Below are 13,180 nucleotides of genomic sequence, written 5' to 3' on the forward strand. Positions count from 1 at the left end.
GAACCCACTAAATGACACAGAGAAGCTAACCTCCTGCTGAGGACAGCCCAGCAGGAGGGAAGGAATTGGCCAGAGCAGGGCTCTGGGAGCCGAGCGCAGCCCCACACCAAGGCTTTAGCCCCAGGATGGGCCTGACCAGCCACCGGGCAGAAGGACTCCAGATCATTAGCAGCTGTGGCCGTTTCCAGATTTATCAACACATATATGCGAAGGACAAAGTGAGAGGTCAGTGCAGTCTGGATTTTGGGACCCAGTAAGTGAAAGTGTGCGGCTTTTGCCCCCGGGGCGAGAAGCTGCTGAGCTGCCAACACAGTCAGCCAGAACCACATGGCAGCTTCAGCTCCTGGCCTGCAGACTGTAGGGGGGCCAAGCACCAGTCTGACAGGTAATCGCTCTTGCTTTAACCTGCTTGGATCTGGATTGCAGTCTACGGTGGAGGTCCTGGGGTGTATGTCCAGCTTGCCAGAGCATCTGCAGACCTCAGAGAGGCGACCCATCTAATACCTCTGGAAGCTGAGAAAACCCCAGCAATTGGGACAAAAGCTCCCCTGTCTGGTGGAAGAGTCCTACTGTGGAAAAAAGCTCAGGGGTCAAGTGACTGAGAGGCAACATGATGAGGAAAAGTAAACAAAACAGACAGAAGATTCCAACATTAGACTCCTATTTTGGGGGCAAAAAGGAGCAAAGCATGGAACAGGAGGAAAACAGTGAAATGAGAACTCCTGCACCAAAAGCTTCAAAGGAAAATATGAGCTGGTTACAAGCCTTAGAGGACCTTAAGAAGTAGATAAGAGAAGTGGAGGAAAAATTGGGAAGAGAAATGAGAACAATGCAAGAAAATTATCAAATTAGAGTCAACAGCCTGACTGAGGAAAACACTACCTTAAAAAATAGACTAACTCAAATGGAAAAGAGGCTCAAAAAGGCAATGAGGAGAAGAATGTCTTAAAAAGCCAAATTTGCCAGACAGAAAAAGAATCTCAAAAGCTCAATGAGGAGAAGGATTGCATCAGAATTAGATTGGAACAAATGGAAGCTAATGACTTTATGAGAAATCACAATTCTATTAAACAGATCCAAATGAATGAAAGAATAGAAGGAAATGTGAAATACCTCATGGGAAAATCACTGACCTGGAAAATAGATCCAGGAGAGATAATTTAAAAATTATTGGACTACCTGAAAGCCATGATCAAAGTAAGAACCTAGAAATCATCCTCCAGGAAGTTCTCAAAGAAAACTGCCCTGATGTTTTAGAACCAGAGGGCAAAATAGAGGTTGAAAGAATCCACTGATCACCTCCTGATAAAGATCCCAAAAAGAAAACTCCTAGGAATATTATAGCCAGGTCTTGGAATTCCCAGATTAAGGAGAGAATATTACAAGCATCCAGGATGAAACAATTTTAATATTGTGGAAACACAATCAGGATAACCCAGGATCTGGCAGCTTCTACTCAGAGGGATTGAAGGGCTTGGAATATGATATTGCAGAGGTCAAAGGAGCTGGGATTAAAACCAAGATTCACCTACCCAGCAAAACTGAGTGTCATGTTTCAGCAGAAAATATGGTCATTCAGTGGAATAGAGGACTGTCAAGCATTCTTCATGAAAAAACCAGAGTTGAATAGAAAATTTGACATTCAGCTACAAGAAGCAAGAGAAGCATGAAAAGGTAAAGAGGGAAAGGAAATCATAAGGAATTTATCAAAGTTGAACTATTAACATTCCTACATGGCAAAACAATAATTATAACTTATGAAACTTTTCTCAGTAGTTGATATATATATATATATATATATATATATATATATATATATATATATATGTCTATATATGAGAGTATATGGGCATATGAATACATATGTGAGTGTGTGTATATGTTTACAGGTAGACATAGATAGAAGACACAGGACCAATTTAACAGGAAGGGATGACACTTAAAAGGTGAAATTAAGAGATGAGAGTGGAATATATTGAGAGGAGATGGGGAGAGACAGAATGTGGTGAACTCTCTCATATGGAAGAAGCAAGGGAAAATGGTTACAATGGAGGGGAAGAATAGGAAGGCAAAAGGGAATGGGTCAACCTTATTTCCATTGAATTTGGCTTGAGGAGGGAATGAAATACACACTAAATAGGGTATCTCACCCTCCAGGAGAGTAGAGGGGGGAAGGGGTTGAGAGTGGGGATGATGGAAGGGAGGGCAGGCTGGAGGGGAGGGAAGTTGGAAGCACCCACTTTTGTAAAGTCTCGGGATCAAAGTCGAGAATAGAACAAGTGGGAGGTGGGATAGGAGGGAGGGAAATATAGTCAGTCTTTTACAATATATCTACTATATTATTGTTTTGCATTAGCCACACATGTGAAACCTATACTGAACTGCTTATCTTCCCAGTAAGGGTGAGTGACAAGGGAGGAAGTAAATTAATCTGGAATTCAAAGTTTTAAAATCAAATATATATATATATATATATATATACACATACTATTATTAATACTATTTTACATGTAATTAGGAAATAAGATATACAGGCACTGGGGAATAAAGATCCACTGGAAAAGTCAAAAGGGCTATGGGAGAAAATATGGGAGAGAGCAGATTGGAGGAGGGGATATACTGTGGGACTGCTATTTTGGGGTGGTGTGTAGGGGAAAAACGGGGAGAAAATTTGTAATTCAAAACCTGGCTGAAATGAATGATTTAAATCAGAAGTTAATAACGCATTTGAAAAAAAAAATTTTTAAAGAACCTAGAAACCATCCTTCAAGAAATTCTCAAAGAAAATTGCCCTGATATTCTAGAACCAGAGAGCAAAATAGAAATAAAAAGAATTCACCAATAACCTCTTCAAAAATATCCCAAGAAGAAAATTCCTAGGAGTATCATAGCCAAATTCCATAGTTCCCAGGTCAAGGAGAAAATATTTCAAGCTGTGTAGCAGCAAGCACCCCAAGCGTCCTCAGGGTTTGCAGCTACCACAGGTTCTTGGATCTGCTTTGCTAAAGGAAAGCAACTCAAAATGGGTTAACAAGCTTACTTTAATCAGTCAGACATATATCGTTTACCTTATTCAGGAGAAAAGGTCAGCACCCTGAATCTCAAAGTATACAGGCATAATTATCAAGACAGAAACATCAAGTAGACAGATTTCCAAACTGCCCAACCATTACATCCATACCCAGTCAACATCTGGGTTTCCACATTCTGGGTTTTTCAAAGCCGGGGGACTCTCAACAACGGCTTCCCAGAATTCAGATCAAATCACAGAACACTTCTCAAAGTGAGTCCCAAAACAAAGCTACACATCAGGGCTTATATAGCCTTCTCCTGGCTCAGAGGATGTAACAACCTTATTGACCCACTGGCCAATCAAGAAGTATCTACTGAAAAACAAGCCTCCCACCCCAGGCTCCAGGTGCATGTTAGCCTAGGGGTAGGGAAGATCTTTAAATCTGCATTTCCATTACAAGCTGTCAGGAAGAAACAATTTGAGTATTGTGGAAACACAATCAGGATAACACAAGATCTAGCAGCTTCTACATTAAGGGATAGAAGGGCTTGGAATATGATATTCTGAAGGTAAAAAAAGCTAGGATTAAAACCAAGAATCACTTACCTAGCAAAAATGAGTATGCTGCTTCAGGAGAAAATATAGACATTCAATGAAATAGAGGACTTTCAAGCATTCTTGATAAAAAAAACAGAGCTAAACAGAAAATCTGACTTTCAGTTACATGAAGCAAGAGAAGCATGAGAAGGTAAACAGGAAAAAGAAATCATAAGGAACTTATTAAAGTTGAACTATTTATATTCCTGCATGGAAAAATGATAATTGTAACTCGTTAGATGTTTCTCAGAATGAGGACAGTTGAAGGGATTATATATGTATATATATATATATATATATATATATATATATGTATGTATGTATATCAGGGTATATGTGTGTATAAATACATATGTGAGTGTGTGTATATGTGTGCACATGTATACATAGACAGAGGGCACAGGATCAGCTGAATAGGAAGGGTTGCTATCTAAAAAATAAAATTAAGAGTTTAGAGAGGAATACAATGGGAGAAGGAAAAAAGGGAGAGATAGAATAGGGTAAATTATCTCATATAAAAGAGGCAAGAGAACACTGTTACAATGGAGGGGAAGAGCAGGAAAGTGAAAGGGAATGGGTCAACCTCACTCTCATTGAATTTGGGTTGAGGAAATAACATACACACTCAACTGGGTATCTTACCGTACAGGAAAGTAGGGGGAATGGGGATAAGAAGGAGTGTGACAGAAGGGAGGGCAGACTTGGCAAGAGGGTAGTTGGAAGTAAAGACTTTTGCAAAGGGAAAGGATCAAAGTAGAAAATAGAATAAGTGGGGAGCAGGATAGGATGGAGGGAAATATAGATAGTCTTTCACAATATAACTACTATGGAAACATTTTGCATAACCACACATGTACAACCGATATTGAATTGCCTGTCTTCCCAGTGGGGGTGGATATGGAGGGAAGAAGGGAAAAAATCTGGAAATCAAAGTTTTAAAAACAAATGTTTAAAAAGTTGTTTTTTACCTGCAAGTGGTAAATAAGATAAACTGCCACTGGGGTATAGAAACCCATCTTGCCCTACTAGAAAATTAGAAGGGGGGGGGGAGGATATAAGAGAAAGAATATAGGAGAAGAGGTATTCAGTAGGCTTGCTATCTTAGGGTGGGGGTAGGGGAAAGAAAGGAAGAAAATTTGTAACTCAGAATCTTGTGGAAATGAATGTTGAAAACTAAAAATAAATAAATAAAATATAAAAAAATAAAAAATGAGGAGAAAGAGGTCCAGAGAAGTCACATATCCTGCCTCAGGTCACTTAAGTTAAAGATCTAAAACTCAAAACTATGTGGTTTGAAACCAAGTCCAAGTCCAACATTCTACCTACTACATCATGGTACCTCAGGAAACACTTCCCTTTCCCTCAGCACACAAAATGGGCTGGGCAAGATTATAATGTGACTATGTACCCAGAATAAGGAATATATTTTTAGATATAAACAGATAAGGATACCTAAGGCAACTTTGTACACCCTTAAGGCTATCACTATTTTTCCATCATATGAAAAGCCCACATACATGTAAAAGGATCTTGTTGTTGTTAATCCTTCCTTTTTCATGAGGACCAATGATATCACAGGGTGTATGTCTTAACATGCATGTGAACTGCATTTAAGTGAGGCAGAGTTATACAAAATTATCTGCGTTGCTCTCTTGTCCAGAATCATCAAAGTCCAGGGCAAAACTAAAATCAAGATGATTGTTGATGGCCCAGGATGCAGTGGATTATCTTGGCATCTTTGATGTCTGACCAGGTTCTAAACACTCTATACAGCACCTGCTTCAGCTGCTTTTATGACCACTGGAACAAACTGTTCTCATCTGCCCATTTCACCAGGGGAAGTCTTTAGCTGTTTGCAGTAGACATCCCCCTAAATCACTGATGGGTTTGAGGCCTGTTAATTACCCTCAACCTGGTTTAGACTATTTGCCAAAATGGACTACTGGGATGTGGACAATGGGAATGCTACAGTTTCTTGGCACCAAAGATGAAGAGTTGGGTGAAGGTGGACACCAAAGATGGATGAGTAGGCCTGAAAAGGGTTTGGCAAGCCCTTGCAGCAGAAGTACTAGCCCTCCTAGAATACACCATACAACTGAAGCCTTTAAAAATACATTTCATTTTTCATCTTCTCCTTTCATTGCCTCATAGATTCAAACTATTTTATAGTCACTTATCGATCAATGGACTTTATTATTTCACTTCCTAAGTTACCTATGGCTATTTTCATTCACCTGGTATTATTTTTTTGGAGGAAGGAGGGCAGGGTAATTAGGGTTAAGTGACTTGTCCAATGTCATGAGGCTAGTACGTGTTAAGTGTCTGAGGTGGTATTTGAACTCAGGTCCTCCTGACTCCAGGGCCAGTGCTCTATTCACTGCACCACCTGGCCACCCCGTGGTATTTTTTTAAAGGTGCCCCGTGCAACTGTCAAAGAACATGCTCTTGGCCAAAGCCTCAGAATGATCTTGCTGCTCACTACTATTCTACTCACAACGTAATTTTACTATTAGCCTTTTTGAATTGATTGCCATTGAAATTGGACTTCATTTAAAGTGAAAGACTTTGAGCTCTCTCTGATGTCTGAAGTGCCCAGAGACATAAATTTTCATGGGTTTCAACCTCTAGGATAACAGTTTTCACAGCCACCTAAGGTAGTTGATAAATAAGTTCAGAAAAACCACATTAGTGCACTCTTGGTAGGATTTGCCAATCCCCTTCTCCCCCAAAGTCAAGAAAAAAAATTTAAACAGTTCATTGGGAAAAAAGTATAATTTCACTTTACTGTGAGCTGGACAGGTTACGCTCAAGAATACCATGCTAATTTGGGGAAAACATTTTTGTGGGACACTGACAAACTGTAGTGTGGTATGACTTAATGATGTGGGGTGATGTGAGGACTTAACACCAAGCCATATGAGAATCTGATTGTGAAACTCCATGTATTTAGCATGAACGATAGAAGAAATAGGTATAGATAATATAACTATTTTCAAGTATCTGAAGTGATATTATATACAAGACAAATTATATCTATTCTCCTTGGCTCCAGAGGGAAGAACAAGAATCATGAGTTATGATTCTTAGAAAAAGGTATTATGAAAATAGCACAAGACTAGGAATCAGGGCAAGCCTGTTTGAATGGGGGTCTGAGAGAGAATATCCATTTTTAAGTACCTGCTTTGTGCCAGGTTGTCACAACAACTCTGCAAGGTAGTTGCTATTATTTTTTGCTCTTGAGGAAACTGAGGTAGAAAGAGTTTAGATGGCTTGCCCAAGGTCACACAGCTAGTATCTGAGGCCAGATATGAACTTAGTTTTTTCTGACTCCATGCCTAGCATTTTATATCCACTGCTTTATATCCATTTTATAACCAGCTGCATATAAAGATGTAATGTGAAAAATTATCTTAAGTAGGAAATGGTCATATTTTGAAGAGATTTAAATACTGAAGACAGTTTATCCCAGAAACAATAGGAAACTAAGGACATTTCTTGAAGAGGGGATTAACATGGTTGTTTGGTATTTTTATAGGAAATGTACTTTGGTGGATTGTGAAAGATAGATTAGAACAGGAAAAGACTTGAGAAAGGGAGACCAAATAGGAGACTATTAACAATAGTCTAGACAAAAGCTGATGAGGGTCTGGTCTATAGTAGTTGCAGTGTGGATACAGAGAAGGAGACATGTGTCAGAGACACTGCTGAGACTAGACTGGATGAATTATATAATACATGGGGTAAGAGAGAGTAACGTAGAGAAAATGACACCAAATGACACCTGCTGAGTAGTTGGAAAAATGGTGGTATCCTTTACAGTAATAGGGAAGTATGGAAGCCTGGATTTGGGAGGGAAGCTATTGAGTTGTTTTTGGACACACAGAATTCGAAATGTCTCCAGGCAAGTCATTTAATCTTTCAGGCCTCAATTTGCACATTTGTAACCTACTTTATAGGGCCACAGAGAGCTACATGTGGGAAAATACGTTAAATGTGTTTTGAAATCATAAAAACCCATGTAAATGTCTGCTAATATCATTATTTTTAGCTCAGTTTATAAGAGGTATATGGATAGATTAAAACTGTCAAAAGAAAATAAAAATAAATTTAGGAAGAAGTGGGGCTGCCTCATGAGCTAATGAGTTCCTTGTCACTCTTACTCTTCAAATACAACCCAAATGAATGGTCAAGGGTGGTACCCTGGACCCGCAGTGGACCTGGAGTCAGGAAGACCTGATTTTGATTTTAGCCATAGACACTTACTAGCGATAAGGTCCTAGGTAAGGTACTTGACCTCTATTTGCCTTTCTTTCCTTAGATGTAAAAGAATAATAATAATAGTACACACCTCCTAGAGTTGTTATGAGGTTCAAATAAGATAATATTTGCACAGTTCCTGGCACACAGTAGATACTATATAAATTGTGTTGTTCATTGTTGTAGTGTTGTTATTATTGTTGCTGTTATTTGTAGAAAGGATTCATCCATAACCCCAGGAGGTTGGATTAGGAACATGTAAGGAGTTAACGTCTTGATGTTGCTAGGAAGTGATTTGATGCAAGACAAAGAATATTACCTTTTATTCCATGAGATATTCATAAAGCGTTTAGTACAGTGCCTGATAAACAAGTGGGTGCTATGCAAATGTTTATTCTTTTACCTCCCTCATTCAAAGAAACCTAGATTTGAGTCCCAGTTCTAACACTTTCTTTGTGAGTATGGCCAAGGCACTAAATCTATTAACCCTCAAATTCCTCATCTGTAAAATGGGAATAACAGAAGATAAAGATACTTGACAGAATAATAGTACAGAGAAAAAAACACTGGACCTATTTAGAGGCTGAAGGCCTGAGTTCAAATTTCAATTCTTCTCCTTACTTTGTACATTACCCTATGTGAGTTATTCATTCTATATGGGTCTCTTGTTCTTCACATGTAAAATAAAGTTAAGTAGCCTTGAAGCACTTTTTCAATTTCAATATACTATATTATTTGACAAGTGCCTGGAAAACACTTAAGTCTCAAACTGACCATATCATTTACTAGCTATACAATGCCAGTTTCTTAATCTATAAAGTAGGTGTATTAATATACTGCATACTTATTACCAAATGAAATAGTGTACCTTGCTACTGTTGCCCATTACTTTTAATGATTAGAAGAGGAATTACATTATATGTCAGGGAATAAAGAAGCTTATAGACATAAAAGTTTCAGATAATACAATACACAGATTTAGAATGGTTTCTAGATGGAAGAGAACATTGAGTTTCTTATGGGTGAGAAGATGGAACCTGCCTCAGTAGTTTCACTCTCTTCAAGAAATGTATTTCCCTTGTCAACTGTCAGTTGTCACAGAAAGGGCAGAACAGGCTCTGGCCACTCCAAAGCTGTGGATGTGACCAGAGACAACCACAGGATTTTAGAAATTAAAGGGTACCTATGTTGAAGTCTAGGGATGTTGGGACCCCTGGAATTCAAGGGCAAATGACACAAGTCCTGCCTTGAATGAATTTGACCCAAGCCTTTTTTCAGTCAGAGACAAGTTTTTATTAAAACACCCAATGGGGTGGTCGAGATTTTAAGAATCTGTACATCTGTGGTATTTGTATTAAAATGTGGATCAGCCTCTTAAAGGATCTGAGAATCTGTATCACTAATGCAAGTGGGTCAGATTCTTAAGGAATCTGAATCTTTGTAACACTTCTATTGACAAGAGGGCTGGATTCAATCTGAGCACATTCATGGAGGCAAGATGGACCTTATATACAGTGGTCAAGGGGTGGGTCTATATGGAATCAAGGAGTGGTGGTCTAGGGTAGGGCCAGGTGCAGACAATGAGGGCTGCAATGAAAGGATTAACTGGGAAGGGTCAGGTTTCCCAGTTTTATTATTTCCACTTAGGGATTCAGATCCCATCCTTATCAACTAGAAGTCATTAGTCTAATGCCCACTAGTAATAAGGTCCTGAGGCCCTGAAATTGAGATTTCCCCAAGGACACATGGGTTGTAGGTACTAGAGCAAGGTTACTGTTTTTTCTTTTTTTTTCTTTTTAAGCAATTGGGGTTAAGTAACTTGCTCAAGGTTACACGGTCAGGTGTTTCTGGATGGATGCTAAATGTCTGAGCCCGGGATTCTATCTCCAGGTCATCCCAACACTGGAGCTGGTGCTCTTACTCACTATGCTACCTGGCCGCCCCTAGAACAAGGTTTCTAACCAGGATCCTCAAGACTTCTAACTCTAAAGGCAGTGATCCTTCCATACACACTGGCTGCCTTATGACAAAGACCAGCATTGGCTTCGTGTTCCTTTTGATTCAGAAAACACACCAATCCCTCTCTCTGGTGTTACCAAGACCTCTAGGTAAGTTTGCTTTACCTACTGGGTCTAGTTTGATCCCTGCCTATCTGACCAGAAATCCTTCCTCAGCACTATCATTATTGACTTTGAATCTCACCAGCCAATCTAAGAACTAGTCTGGGCTACCTCTGGAGAAAGTCAACAGGGCATAGTAGAAAAACCTATTTCATCCCAATTCTAGCCCTGAAAAAGTTGATTACCCATTGTCAGTTCTTTAAACATCAGTTCCCTTATCAGTAAAAGAGGGATAATGAAGCTCCTCATAGTCAGTGACCTGCTGGTAAATGCTTAACAAATAAAATGCATGACACACTTTTAAATTTAATCTGCATTAGTGATATTTTCTCTATCATTTTCTTAAATTTAGGCAATCAATAAAACAATTAAATCAAGACTTGATTTGTAGTATTTGCCAATTTTTAAGTTATAAAGGCTCACACTGAAAATTTAATAATCAGGCTCTTCAAACCCAGCATGAGCTGGCTTCAACAAAACCCTGCAGGGCTAATATGTGCAAAGGTCTGTACAACCTTTAAAATACTAGAAAAACTGGAGTTATTATTACTGTTGTTGTTATTGCCACTGATCCTGGATAATCCTTCATATGTTCATAAGGCTTATCTTTACAGAACAGAGCCAAAGGTGATAATTGCTTAAATATTTCTTTGTGATAATTTGAGAGGCAGCATTTCCTAGTGGAGAAAACACAGGCTTCAAAGACAGGAAGCCCCACGTTCAAGACTTACCTCTGATTTTGGCCTTATGATTCTGTCATTTAGCAAGTCATTTAGCTTCTCAGCTTTCTGCGCTGGAGCAACAGAGAATTATTGAAGACTTTTGAGGAAAGGAGCAGTATATAGGACTAAATTTATAAATAAGCAACAGAAATCTAGCAATTACATGCAGAATAAGTTAGAGGGAAGGAGAAAGTAGATTCAAGAAGCCTCATGACTCTCCAAGAATATAAACTTGTAGAGAAGGCACTGATCTTCCTTGGGAGAAGGAACATCCTCACCTAGGGATTCCTTATACAGATGGAGCCATGGGTGCAGTCCTTATTCTCATCTTGCTCTACTCTGCCTGACAACTGACAACAGACAAGGGAAATACAGCTTTTAAAGGGAGAGAACCTGACTGAGGCAGGTTCCATCTTCTCATCCCTAAGGAACTCATGTCCTCTTTTCTCTAGAAACCTCTCTAAATCCTCATATCTGGGATTTGTACCTATATAAACTCCTTTATTTCCTGACATTATTGGAATAACGGATGCCTCACTATTGACTCTGAATACTACTGAAAGGCCTCTCCTCTCCCCCACCTTCTGGAAATTCTCCAGTCAGCTTCTTTCATTTGTTCCTTCCACCCTCATAAAACAAAGTAATAAACATAAAGAGGCATTCTGCCTCTTTTTTTTTTTCTAAAATAGCTAATATTCCCACTACTCTCCATGTTCCCAAACTGTTACATTTCATGGGGGTGTGGGAAATGTGGTGGCACCAACTTACCAGGTGTAAGGGGGGAGGGGAAGGTTGTGTGCCAGGAGGAAGGACGATGGAAGAAGAGGTTCCTGGAATCCAGAGCCTCCATAATTTTTTTTCTTTCTTTTTTTTTTTTTTGAGAGGGAGAGTTCAGGAAGAGGACAAAGGGTAGTGTCACATCTAGAGGCAGGGAGTGCAGTCACTCACTGGAAGGAGTCATAGCGGTGACGCTAAACCTCATCCTGGAATGAGGAACAGGATGTTTCTGCTTCGACTCAGGGCAGGGCCGGCCTACTTGTAGACCACTGGGAGTCAACTTCTGGTCCTGTGTCAGTAACTTTTGGGGGCTTGCAGCACCTCCTCCAAGAGGCTGGAAGTGACTTCAGAGCCACTTCTGCTTGTTATTTGGAGGGCACCTGCTTTGCCCTTGGATGGAGAGGCCACCCCTTTGTCGCGGGAGATACTAGAGGATGGTTCCTGAACCCAGGAATACGAAATAAGGGCGCTGGAGTTCCTGGGTTGCTCCCGCCGCCTGCCATAGACTTCCCCTAGCAGGGGTTGGACATTCACTATGACGAATCTGATCTTCCTACTGAACTCCAGAGTGAGCAGAGGACCTCTAGTGCTCTCGACTTTTCCCTCTGAAGTAGCAAAGCAAACTAACTATTACTTCATTGTTAGAGCACTTGAGCTATGTGCATGAACCAGACCCCCATCCTTCAAGACAGGTGTTTGTCACATTACTTTGTCAGACTTAGCAAAAGAGGGCTGTCTTCCTTCCTTTGCCGTGAAGAATTTATTTTTTTGAGACTGCGTCACAATAAAGTTATTACTGAATTAATGAGAATAGCTAAGCAGAGAGCTCTTGAGGCTCAGCATGCAAAAGAGGTGGTCTCTAAAGCACAAACGTTTCTTTATCTAAATGAGTTTGAGGAAATTGCTGTCCTAGGAAAGGGCAGGTATGGGAAAGTATACAAGGTCAAGAACAAATTAGATAGGCAATTTTATGCAATTAAAAAAAATTCTGATTAAGGAAGGCAGTAAAAAGGATTGTATGAAGGTACTTGAGGAAGGTAAGGTACTGGCAGGTCTGCAACATTCTAAAATTTCAGGCTATCACATGGCTTAGAATATGTTGTCAAGTTACCATCTCTGCACATGGTATCTGATGAGACAGGGGCCAGAGATCAATGTCATATTTAAAGTGATGAAAATAGTAGCTCATCCATTATTTTTTGCTGATTCAAATTCAGAAAAAAAAATCCTTTGCATAAACTTGCGTTGACAGTCAGAATGACAAGATAGTAAACTACTTATTTGATCATAAGAAATGCCAGTGAATACGAATCACAAGAAAAGTGCTTAGTTAATACACCTACTAGATCATTTCTTAATTACCATATGCTGCAAGTGAAAAATTCTTGGGAGTTTGGACTTACAGGAGCCAAGATAACAGAGTAAGCAGTAAGTTATCATTCTACTTTTTTGACCTCTTTAAAAACAAAAAAATAGAGTCCCAGGAAATTTGGAGGATCATCAAGAAAGGTTCATTTCACTGAGGTAAAAGGGGAGTGCATTCCAGGACAGGAAGTGTCCCAAAAAGTCAGTGGCAAGCCCCACCTTAGCAAACCAGGGAGAGATTCTGAGCCTCAAGGTGAAGGAACAGGCAGATGCCAACACCAGGACCCACCACATGCCTTAGAATAACCAGGGGAACTTGAAGACTCCAA

At 39.7% G+C, this 13,180-nt stretch overlaps 1 pseudogene; it reads left to right on the forward strand.

Moving 5' to 3' along the window:
• Positions 1–5,491: 5,491 nt before the first annotated feature.
• On the forward strand, positions 5,492–12,911 carry LOC138154766 (eukaryotic translation initiation factor 2-alpha kinase 1-like; annotated as a pseudogene).
• Positions 12,912–13,180: the final 269 nt, after the last annotated feature.

Source organism: Petaurus breviceps, unplaced genomic scaffold (assembly GCF_028583685.1).
Source record: "Petaurus breviceps papuanus isolate PSGF00001 unplaced genomic scaffold, PetGlider_PUasm1.0 91133, whole genome shotgun sequence".
Taxonomy (NCBI): Eukaryota; Metazoa; Chordata; class Mammalia; order Diprotodontia; family Petauridae; genus Petaurus; species Petaurus breviceps.